The sequence below is a fragment of the Myotis brandtii genome, unplaced genomic scaffold, assembly GCF_000412655.1.
Source record: "Myotis brandtii unplaced genomic scaffold, ASM41265v1 scaffold1062, whole genome shotgun sequence".
Classification (NCBI taxonomy): Eukaryota; Metazoa; Chordata; class Mammalia; order Chiroptera; family Vespertilionidae; genus Myotis; species Myotis brandtii.
Genome location: NW_005353595.1, coordinates 306,005 through 319,054, shown reverse-complemented (window position 1 = coordinate 319,054; position 13,050 = coordinate 306,005). Strand labels below are relative to the sequence as shown.

The 13,050-nt window shown below is 39.4% G+C and overlaps 1 pseudogene; it reads left to right on the top strand.

Moving 5' to 3' along the window:
* The first annotated feature begins 819 nt into the window (after positions 1-819).
* LOC102263654 lies at positions 820-12,850 on the top strand (annotated as a pseudogene).
* Positions 12,851-13,050: the final 200 nt, after the last annotated feature.

Below are 13,050 nucleotides of genomic sequence, written 5' to 3'. Positions count from 1 at the left end.
GAAAACATGCCTTTGCTCTGATTTTTGTCTTCAGCATGAAGGTGGTTTGTAGAAGGCTGATTGGGAAATCTTGGCAGATGTCAGGAAAGTGACAACCTGAGAAATCAAAGCTGACACAAGAAGGGCCTGGTGATGTAAAGGAGACATCTTTCTATTTGTCTGTATTGGTGTGTCCAATAGTTTACAACTGGCCAGCAGGGTGGAAAGCACACCACCATGTTAAGAGTAATGAATATTAGCCCTGGATCACTAATGCAGTTGGGTAGGGCATCATCCCAATACACCAATGTCGTGGATTCGATCCCTAGTCAGGTCACATATAAGAATCAACCAATGAATGCATAAGTAAGTAGAATCACAAATTGATGTTTCTCTCTCTCTCTCTCTCTCTCTCTCTCTCTCTCTCTCTCCCCCTTCCTGCCTCTCTCTAAAATCAATTTAAAAATCTTTTAATAAAGGAGTGAATATCATACCAGGAGGAAAGAATGGGAGTACCTGGGATCCATCTTCAGGAAACTTGGAAGATCTCCCAGAAACATTTCCAGAAAACTTGAGAGTGATGGTTTTTCTTTATAATTGGCTATGTGAATATCAACATTTTCTGGTTCCTTGGTTTGGTATATCTTTTTCAGCGACCACAACTTTGTGTGTACCATTCATATACTCAGAATCCCTCTCTCTCATTACTTTGGGATAAAGTTCAATTGCCTTGGTCAGATATTTAGAGCCAGGCATGACTGAGCCCCCATTAGCTATTTCAGCATTACAGATGCTGGAATGCTGAGCACTGAAGGATGAATAAAATTGCATTAGGCAAATATGGTTAAGGAAGAGGAAATCCAGGTGCAAGACAGAAGAAGTCAAAAATATGAAAGCTTGGAAGGGCTAGGTGTGTTTGGAGAATGGTAACTTATACAGTGTGACTGGAGTGTAAGATACATGGAAGGACTCAGGAAAGATCAATTATCAAAGAAAGGTGGGTTTGTGTAACATAGTGTCTAGTGAGCCATGTTAATGAGGTTGTGTTTTATTTCTGTAGCCATTGGAGTAAGCAGCAAGGATTTTCACAAGGAAACATGTTACAATCAGTGCTGGATTTTAGAAAGGTGACTGGCCACAGATGCATGTCCCAATTGACATTGATAGAAAGGGCCAGATAACCTCCAAAGGTCCTCTGAAATACTGTAATTCCACAAAAACATTCTACATTTGTTAGAAATTACAGATTACCAAGACCTCATGGTGAAAATATTTAGAAAACTGGCAAACTCCTCTTTCTCTATATGTTATTTCCAAAGAAGATAATCTTCAATCCTCTCTTCTATCCAATTTTTTCTGTCTTGGAAAAATAGGCCAACAATGTTTGGGAAAATGCAATGCACCCATTTTTTTTTTAAGAGCTGGTTTCTTAATACCTATATGAGCCAATTTTGAATCCACAGGAATTTTCTTAGAAAAGAGGTTCTGGCAAAATGTTCTTCCAATCTAATTCTGGTGGGGATCTATGGGAGGTGAGTATAAGTTGTTATAGTTAGAGAGTGTAAGAGTGGAAGGAGAACACTGAGCACACTAAACACTCAATACTAAAAATGTATTATGAAGTATCTGAGGCTTTTTTAGTTCATGTTGAAAAGCAACAGTTAGTCAAAAAAAACATAAGGACTGCAGACTTATATAACCTATATTCCAGTATTCCATCATATGCTTATTTATTGATAAGGATTCTTTAAGCACATTCATATATATTTTTGAAGGCTGTGCAAGGCACTGTAGATATATTGGTGAACGCAGACACAGTCCCTGCCCTCATGGAGCTTACATCTGAAATCAGATGTAAAAAGATAAATAAGCAATTATAATAATATAACATATAGATAATTACAGTGTGAAAGTGACTTGATGGAGGAAGTACAAGTTGTTATACACAGTAATATTGGAGAGCAGGGAACACATCCTTGAATAAATTGCAACTAAGCTGAATCTAAAGCATAAGCAAATTTATTGATGATAGCCATTTTGACAGGTGTGAGGTGATATCTCATTGGCATTTTAATTTGCATATCTCTGATGATTAGAGATCTTGAGCATCTTTTCATATGTTGATTGGCCATCTGTATGTCTTCCTTGGAGAAGCATCTATTCAGGTCTTTTGCCCACTTTTAAATTGGATTAGTTGGTTTTTAGGTGTTGAGTTTTATAAGTTCTTTATAAATTTTGGCTATTAAGACACTATCAGATGTATCATTGGCGAATATGTTCTCCCATTAGAAAAGGGGACCCTTGTGTGCTGTTGGTGGTGCAGCCACTATGGAAAACAGTGTGTAGTTACCTCAAAATATTAAAAATGGAGCTGCCTGCCCTGACTGGTTTGGCTCAGTGGATAGAGCATTGGCCTGGGGACTCAGGGGTCCCAGGTTCAATTCCAGTCAAGGGCATGTACCTTGGTTGCAGGCACATCCCCAGTGGGGAATGTGCATGAGGCAGCTGATCTATGTTTCTCTCTCATCGCTGTTTCTAACTCTCTATCCCTCTCCCTTCCTCTCTGCAAAAAAATTAATAAAATATATTTTTTAAAAAATGGAGCTGTCTTATGACCCAAGGATTTCACTTCTGGGAATTTACCTGAAGAAAACCAAAACACTAATTTGAAAGAACATATGCACCCCTATGTTCATTGCAGCATTATTTACAATAGCTAAGATCTGGAAGCAGCCCAAGTGCCCATCAATAGATGATTGGATAAAAAAGCTGTGGTATATTTACACGGAATACTACTACTCTGCCATAAAAAGGAAGAAAATTTTACCCTTCATGACAGCATGAATAGATCTGGAGAACATTATGCTAAGTGAAATTAGCCAGTCAGAGAAAGACAAGAACCATATGATTTCACTCATATGTGAAATTTAATGAACAAACTGAGCTACCAAGCAAAATAGAGACAGACTCATAGAGAGAGAGCCAGTTAGACAGCTCTGGGGTGTGGGGTTGGGTGGGTGTGTTGTGGGGGGTGTGGAAGGATTGAGAAGAAAAAAAAAACACAGCGAACTCATGCACATGACTTGAGTCGGGGGTAAAATGGGTGGAGGTAGAAGAGTGCATAGAGGGAATAAACGGTGTTGTAAAAATAAATAAAATAAAATAAAAATAAAGCATAAGCATAACCTGGTCCAGCAAAACAAGTGGTCAGGGAAGAAAAGAGTGGATGCTAGTATGAGTTGGATTTAGGAAAAGAACCAGAGTCAAGATAAATAATTGCATTCTGGAAATCAAGTAGTTCACCCCAGCTGTAATTTATATAGACACTTTGTGTGTGCTGAGTGTGGGGGTGGGAAGCAGGTGGGAGGTTTGAGCACCTATAGATGAAGCTGGAGAGGTATGTAAGTAGGAGCCAGATTCTACCAAGTCTTGCAATACTTACAACAGAATTGGGGAGTTATCCTGAGGGCATAGGAGAACCCTTGACTGCTTTTAAACAGAGGCATGATGATGATCTTATCTGACTCTCAGAAAGACCACTCTGGCCATGGAGTGGAGAATGGGTTGGTAGGTGTGGGGGAGTTGCCCAATACAGAAGGATGTGATCATAGTCAAGAGAGGCCATGAAAGCCTAAACAAGAAGAGTGGAAATGGAAACAGAAATGGATTTGAGAGGTATTTACAAGGGAATATAGATAAGACTTGGTAATTGTTGTTCAGAGTGAGGGGGAAAAGGGAGACAAGGTGTTGGGGTCCAGCCCCAGCAGGTCCAGGGGTTCCCCAAGGTGTGGACAGAGTCTGCAAAGAAGGAATGACACCGAGGCAGTGTTTAGGTGATCATCATAGCCAGGTTCCTCCCTTTATTGTCCTTTTACATCTGTATTTATACTATTTGATCTTAATCCTATCCATTCTATTCCAAAGGTTAGGGCGTTTCTTATCTCCATTCCAAGGTTACTCTATTGTTCTATTAAGCTACAAGGAAGTAACTGAAGGAGATCATTCTAAGTAAAGATTATGTAGCTTAAGCGTGATTGTTCATAGTTAAAATGATTAACTACCCGCCTGGCACTTAGTTAAGGGGTTTTACTGATAAAAATCCTCACCTGGGGAAACAACCTTTCTCGGGGAGGTGGTCCTATTTAAAACATATAGCGTTAAGAGGGGGAGCAAACATATTAAGAACAGTATGCCATATACGCCAGGTCCCTTGAAACATAAGCTGTGTAGATGTTTCTTCCCTGCAGCGACTGCATCAAGCAGCAAGGGTGGATCGGCTTCCAGCAACAAGGTTAATTCCCAGGTTTCTGGCTGGACTAGTGTTTAATGACTATGTTCTGAGAGAGGGCACTTAGGAGGAGCAGATGAAGGGGTGAAGACAATGAGTTCGGTTTTGCTTCTCTGTCTGATGGACATTCAAACAAAATCTAATAGGTAATTGGATATGTATTTGGACTTGGAACTCTGATTGATATTTGAGGCTTATTAGCAGCATATAAATATGTCCCCCCAGAAATATATATACACTTTAACAGCTGGTAGCTTGATTTTGAAAATTAAATGTATTTTAATAAACACCGCCTTTATAATTATTCAAAGTGTATATATACGTTTTGGGGGACACCCTATCGATGGTCATGGGAGACAAGGCATGTAACGAATGCTTAAATCTTCTAGGTAGCAGAACTCCTAAACATCCATGAGTACTGCTTAAAATGGAAAGAATTGCCCCATTTCTAAGTCCCTTTTATCATAGCCCTGGAATGCAAAAACGTTTATTCCATCCCATATCTAGGATCCAAAGAGTATTCACGTCTTTCATCCAACATAGAATTCTCTGTTTCCTTTCACTGATTTTGAAGCAATTACTTTAATATCCTTGGAGCTTACCTTGATTTCATCATTATTCTTATAGTCTGAAGAAAGCTGTACACATTTTTGTGACATAACCCAAAAAGAGTAAAATAGAATCCAAAAGAGTAAAATCAGGACATTTGGTTTCAGGCAAAATAACTGAGTTATGTTTTAAGGGAAATTATTTGGGTCAAATGATATTTAATTTAAACTGCATCCTCCCTATTCTCTTTTTAATTAATTCATTTTAGCCTGCCCTGACATGGTCAGACTTATTTAGAATCCCTTGTTCACAGAGATCAAATTGCTTTTCTAAAGTACATTTGGTTTCTAAAACTTGGCATCTCTGAGCTTCTGGTGTCAATACAAAGAGCACATACATATTCCAACAAACCCTGGATTGTTGATAGTGAAAGGCATCGGTGCCTGGCCTTTGAGAGGAAGGGCACAGCACATTTCTTCATAGGGGGAAGTGATGGAGCTATTATTACTTTCAAGACATCCCTGGTTTGTCCATTCAGAAAAGCACAAGTCAGGCTCTGTGGCCATTCAAAAGGGGAGGCTGTGAAAATGGGTCCCCTGGTGACACTTTGACTGCCAGCCTTTCCCTCACATCTACCCTGCAGCAGAGGGTTCCCAGACCAGGGTTTGTTAACCTTGACCTCCCCTATCACCATGGAAACGAAACACGGCCAAGGGAACTTCCTCTGTGATTATCATTCACTATAAAGAAATAGAATAGAAAATAGAACGGGGAAAACATTGCCTGTTTCATCTTGCCATTTGGCCTTTTTCTTTAGATCAAAGAATCTCCCAGCGAGTTCATTGGAAGTTTGGTGTGGCAGTTATCAGACTTACACTCTGTGGCGTATTCATGTTTGAGGCGTTGAGGCTCACCTGCAGTATAGTATTAAATTACTTGGAATAATAATGATATCCTTAATACCATGCACTCCTTAAAAGTGTGGGCAAAGTATACAGCATGCATGTGCATGTCACTTAAAAGGGGTCCATAGCTTTCCTCCTAAATTCTAGCATCCAGAAAAGATGAAGCATTGACTTGGTCCCATACCATCATTTAACAGATCAGGAAATGAAAGTATAGTATTAAATTACTTGGAATAATAATGATATCCTTAACACCATGCACTCCTTAAAACTGTGGGCAAAGTATACAGCATGCATGTGCATGTCACTTAAAAGGGGTCCATAGCTTTCCTCCTAAATTCTGGCATCCAGAAAAGATGAAGAATTGACTTGGTCCCATACCATCATTTAACAGATTAGCAAAATGAGGCCCAAAGAGATTACGTTCTGCTTTCACTTCCTTTCTTCCTTCTGCTCCTTTTTCTTCTTCTCTTACTCCTTCCTATCTCTCTTCCTCCTTTGTCTCCCTAAACTGACAAAGCTGTATATTTTTTGAAATTTGTGTTGGTCTGAGTTAATGTTAAATAAGAGTGGAAGAGATCCTCATGAGAGGCACAGTGGACAAAGAATGGGAACGCAGTTGGAAGAAGACCTAGACTCACAGTGAAGATTACCAAAAAGTAGGCAAATTCTTTCAAAAACACTGGATTTTGGTCATCAATTAATGCAGGGGCCCTGGCAACCCAGCAGTCAGGACCTGGTGTTCTTAATATGTGTTTCCCATTGTACTTGTTGCTTTGGCAATTGTCTTCCCTTCTATCTTCAGGAATGGAGCCGATCAGCAGTACCCTCAAACTTACTAGGGAAATAATGAGACAGGAGACTTGAAAATTCTAGGAGTTCCTCCCTGAGTTAGATTCTTCCTCCAGAAGAATAGAAAAGATGTACTTTATTATCTTAACTAGAGGCCCAGTGCACAAAATTGGTGCACCGGAGGGAGGTGCCTAAACTGGCAGTCGGACATCCCTCTCGAAATCTGCTGGCTCCTAACCACTCGCCTGCCTGCCTGCCTAATTGCCCCTAACTACCTCTGCTTGCTGGCCTGATTGCCCCCTAACTGCTCCCCTGATGGCCTGATCACCCCTAACTGCCTCTGCCTCAGCCTCTGCTACCGTGGCTTTGTCCGGAAGGAAATCGGATGTCCAGAAGATGTCTAATTAGCATATTACCCTTTTATTAGTATAGATGAGGTGAACCCAATGTACTTTCATTTGTGATGTTTTATTATGTGCTGCCATTTGTTCTAAACCTTTAAGTCCCCAGGCACACTAGCATAGAAAATGTACTCCTTGGGCTTTGGGGTCAGAACCAGTAAGACTGAGTGGTGGATCTGGCCAAGTCTCAGAGCCTCTTTAGTTCTCACTTTCCTCTTATGAAAAATGGCAAGCACAATAATGCCTACTTCCAGGGACATACAAGAATTAGATAAATTAAAGTATATATGTGTCAGATATGGGATCTAGCACACAGTAATGGTTTCTTATTGCCTCTCCCCCGGTTCCTGGCTCTGTACCAACAACACAACTGGTTCGGAGTATAGAAAGTTCTGGAGGAAATGTTTTGTGCTATTTATTCTACACTTAAGAATAAAAAATAAATATTCAAGCCTCATTTACTCTTTGTTTTTTGTGGAGCTTTTTAGGTGAATATGAATGAGCAGGTCTGGCAAAAAAAAAATTGGTATCACTCCATTTACAGTTAAAAAGCACTTTATGACTTCAGGGAACATTTTAAGGAAGAATTTCCCAACATTTTCTGACTTAACAACTCTTTTATGATATAATCTTGCCACACCCCCTTTGGAATTTTAGCAATTATTTTTACATCACTTGTATTTAAATGTTATTTTAAATTAAACATAGGCATATTTTAGATCTATGTTACAAATTCTTAAGCTAGATACTGAGCATATGGGTATTCATTATATTATTATCTACTTTTCTGTATTCCTGACATTTCCTCATAAGACAGAAAATATTATGCCAATATTTTATTTTTAATAATTTAATTAATTGAATAATTATTGTATTGTATTATATTGTTTAAAATTTTTTAATTGAAATTTTAGAGAGAGAGAGGAAGGGGAGGGGAGAGAGAGAAAGAGAGAGAGAGAGAGAGAGAGAGACAGAGAGAGACAGAGAGAGAAATAGAAATATTTATTTGTTCTTCCACCTACTTATGCATTCATTGGTTGATTCTTGTATATGCCCTGACGGGGGATCTAACCACAATCTTGGCATATGAGGTTGATGCTCTAACCAATTGAGCTACCCTGCCAGGGCTAGTCTAATAATTATTTTAATAAAGAAAATTTGTAATAATATTTTGATTTATCAAGTGATATACATTTTGATTTATTTTAACTTAATTCTATATAAAAAAGAATGTTACAAACAAATAATTTTTGTGTGTGTTTATATGCATGGCAGATATTGGTGTAGTTTTCATTTCTTGTGATGTATTGTCTGATTTTGCGAAGAAATTTGAACATGACTTTACATCATATTTGACTTTGGGCCAAACATATTTTAAAATGAATTGGAGTCAACTATAAGTTCTAGAATCAACAATTGCTTTCACAACATAATGTTTGAAACTTCTCTTTTGAACTTAAAAAAATAAACTGATAGTTTTTAGATAAATATAATTTTCAATTTTGTTTCTAAATTGTAAGATGAGGCTTTGATTTGCAAACACTTCTCCACAAATAACACACTGGAGCTGGTAGTCTTTTTCTCAATAGATGGAAAGTCACACTGTGTATAATCACGGCTGTATTTTACATTTTAAACACCATTAAACTACATCCTGATGAGTGATATGAGAACCTTGAATGCTACCTATGGATCTAGTGGGAGTATCTTGAGACAGAATTATTGTCATTTTTATTCTTCCCTTTAACTTTCTGTATTTCAATAGCAGTTTTCCTTACAAATTAAAAATGTATGACTAAGAGTAAAAGCAATATAAAATGATATATGGATCAAAAATATTGTGGCAGCTAAGGGGTTTGGTGAGATAAATGTCTGAGTGACTGAGTCATGAAGACCCTTATCTGATGTCCTCCAAGTCCTGTGCATTCACAGACCTAGGCAAAGGAACCAGCAGTGACATGAGCCCCCATCCTCCCCATTTTAAACACCTTCACTAATCCTTACTAGTAATGCTCTTTCCCAACTGGGAAAGTTGTTGTGTAATGATAACCTGAGCAACAAAACAACAAACAAATTAGTTCTATTGCATGATCACCATTTGATTAGAACACTTGGAACCAATACCATTTTTCCAGTAAAGAAAAGAGTAAAAGTCTTCATACACTTAACCTCTATGGCTTATCAAACTATAAACAAGTCAACAATTTGGGTCATAAAATAAGGGGGTTCCAGGAGTTTTAAAAAGTTAGAAATAATTTTCCTCATTCAAGCAGCTGCTATTATAATGGATAATTCACAGCAGTTGTTTCAATAATCTCTATTTTTCTCAAACCTCAGACCCACCAGATTTACTCTCACCTTGAACCTACTAAGAAAACCAGAGCCAGAAAACTTGAGCTCCCATCTCCAGTCACTCTGAAAATATATTCCCTCATTCCATGTACATTCCAAAACCCTCCCAGCCTGGGCTACCTCCTGGAACAATAGCCATGCTCTGAGCCTTGATCTCCTCTCTTGCCTCATTATTGATTCCCACTCTCTTCTGTCCTTAAATTTCTCCATCTCTTCTGAGTTTCATTTTAAACCTATGACAAGCTGGTTGTCATTTATCCCTCCCAAAATTTTCTCCACTTTGTTTCGTTCTCAAAATATTAGCTTGGCTCTTTCCCTTTATTGTCAAACTTATTGAGTCCCCAGTCATGCACCTTCCACATCCTCTCTGTCCATTCCTCCCTGACCATTGCAATTTAATTTCTACCTCCAACACTACCTTGGAGCCACCAACAATTTTTGAAGGACACTGTCATCTAATGGCCTCTTCCACATCACCCTTCCTTGTCATCCTCTCCATGATACTGCCCAATAGTCATTCCCTCTACTGTCTCTCCTGTTTTCCCCCCCTCTTCTTTCACTTACTCTTTTTTTTTTACCATAGCTCACTCATTGTTTTTATTGACCATTACATCAACCACAAAGTGTCCATTTGAAGTCTTCCAAGAGTATATTTGTTAGTTCCATTAAGCACAGCACATGTCAAAGTAACAGGGCTCACATCCCTTTTCTGTTGTCTCTAAGTCCCCTCAGAATTCTGTTTCTTGTCCGCATAATATTTCTTTTTTTAAAATTTTATTTTATTGTTTAAAGTATTACAAATAGTAGTACATATGTCTCCTGCCCTCACCCCACCCCATCCCCCAGTGTCTTGTGTCCATTGGTTATGCTTATATGCATGCAGACAAGTCCTTCAGTTGATCTCTTACCTTCCCCTCCCAACACTCCTCAGCCTTCTCTTTATTTTCACGCTTTCTGAATGTAGATCTTCAACTACATTTTCTTTTTAGTTCTCTGATTCTCTTCTCATCTCTCCTTAAATTCCTTCTCTCTCTCTCTCTCTCTCTCTCTCTCTCTCTCCCCCTCTCTCTCTCTCTTTCAATTATATCTCTGCTCATTCAGTTATTTCATCCACATCATTACTATTGTCAAATACAAGTTCTAGGCTGATAACTTCAAAATTAAGTTCTCTTCATGACCGACCATCATCACAGGCTCAACACATTCATGCCAGCCTTGCCTACCTTTCTCCTATCCCTGGGTCTGAATCTTCAGTGTCAGTTTTGAACTTTTGCTGATCACTTCCACATCCCAGTCCATTTCTAAAGTCTTCTGATTCAAACTCTGGAAACCTCTTACCATTTCTCCTTCTTCTATTCAAACCCTCTGCTGCCCACTGCCATCAGTGGAGATCAAGACCTTATTTCCTTCTCCCTAACAGAAAATTCATTCATCAACTTGTTACTCTACAGTGCTGCTTCAACCTAACCTTCTGGCATTATCTACATATTACTCTCACAAAAACACCTACTCTAAATTTTTAAAAAATCTGGTTTAATCTTTATGAAATCCTCCCTTGCTTTTCATCTTTACATGTTTGCCAATCCCTACCCAGTGTCCCCTTTCCTCCTCCTCTAAGTCTTACCCATATTAAATGCTAATTCCTCCTTGAAGCTTTTTCTAATTTCCACCATTGAAATTCCAGCACTTCCTTCATTAAATATCTCCTTACTTTGTTCTTACCTCACTCACTTGTGTTCTGCCTCATAGAGGAATCAAAGGGATTACTTGCACAAATATTTCAGGATAATTCTGCGTTCAGTTATTCTGTCCTTGGGATCCTTTGACCTATATATGATACATCAGCACCCAAACAACGTCCTCTAGGTTGTGTTTTATGACTGACATCTGTTGAGGATCCTCCACAAATACACCTTTCTTACTGGTAATGGCACTTCTCTCTAACCTGAGGAACCATCTCTACCCTACTTTATGCATTCTTTGGGGTTGTTAAAGTGTCTTTCCCAGCCAAGAAGTGGGCACATTAGAACGTCTATCCCAGTATAACTTGAATCTTATTCAAAGTAACACGAGGAAAACAAAAGATTATATATTATTTAGCCCATTCATGTCTCCTGAAGAGACTGAATTTAGTTCCTTCTGCAAAAGTCCTTAGTGCGAACTAAGTTCCTATTCTTTCCAAAGCTTTTTCTTTGATTCTGAGCTGGCCAATCTTTACCAATACATTCCTTTTTTGTTTAATTTATCCAGAATTTTGTCTGTCACTTGAAACCCAAGGAGTCTGACTAATACTCTATTGTACCTCAAGTGCCAAAAATTCCATTATAGCATGCATCTAAATTGGGGTCACTCAATTCTTTCTGTTACTGGACTTAGGTCCCTCCTATTCTAGAGTTTTGGCATTGGAAGATATTTTACTCATCTTGTTATCTCCAGTTGCAACTAGGTCAATCTTGGTGTGGGGTAAACATTCCTTAAGTGTTAGGAATTTAATGGACTTGAATGACTTTCCACTCAGAGGCAGATCAGACAATAACTGTGGGGGAGGCAAGAGTTACAAATTAGAGTCAGTGGTGACCTGAAACTGGGATAGAGGCTTATGCTGCAGCCATCAGGCATAAGAATCAGCAGGTACACTCAGGTACCTGGCAGGCACCTGCCACTAGACCCACTCCCATTGGAACAGGACACAGGCCAGGGAATCTGATGCAGTTGCAATGCTGACAGAGGTAGCTCTGTCTGTCTCACAAGTACTGTTTCTAAGGGACATGGGTGTAACTGTTCACTGATCAGGCAGTAGTGAAGCTGAAGGAATGGGCCGTCTCAGTGGGCAGGTGGGGCGCACTGACCAGAGGTCAGAGATTGCTTAGAAGCCCAGTAGTTGATGAGTAAAAGTATGATTCAGGGACTGATACTAAGGCATTGGGAAGGAGGTTGGTAAAAGCAAGGCAAGGGTTGAAATTAAAGAGGAATGGAGAAGCCAAATGTACTAGTAGCAAGATTACACTGCTGAGCAAAGGGATTCTGGTCAACCAGAGAGGTTCACTAAAAAGGCAATTTCTGTCTGAAGTCTGTCTTAATCTTGGAAGTGTGGGTAGGGCTGGACCTGCAGGGCAAGAAAAGAGGGAGCTCTTTCACCAGGGATCCACCAAGATGGGCCCAAGTTCACACTAAGACCATGAGGAAGATGGCCTCAGTCATCATCAAGAAGTACTACGTGCACCTGGGCACTGACTTCCACACCAAGTGTGTGTGTGAGGAGATCGCCATTACCTTCAGCAACAAGCTCTGCAACAAGACAGCGGGCTATAGCACATCTGAGGAAGGGGAGTCAGAGAGGCCCTGTGAGAGGTATATCCATCAAACTGCAGGAAGAGGAGAGAGGAGAGAGGAGAGAGAATTATGTTCCTAAGGTCTCAGCCCTGGATCAGATCTCTGAAGTTGAACCTGACACTCAGGTAATGCTGAAGCTCTTGGACTTTGGCAGTCGGTCCAACCTGCAGATCACTCAGCCTACAGTTGGGATGCATTTCAAAACACCATATGGAGCTATTTGAATCTTTCTGCTGTGCTGCAATATTTCAATAAACCATAGGCCAGAAAAAAAAGGGGGAAGGAGACAGAAGCTGGGATCAAGACTGGGTCACATGAAAGCTTCAGTACAGTAGTAGTCTTGCTTCCTGAGGCCAATTGTTCGAACGGATCTGTGAATAACATTGTGAACTTATTCTGTATTTTAAGATGTTTAGTGAGGACATTATAGACTAATATCAATTGCTACTGC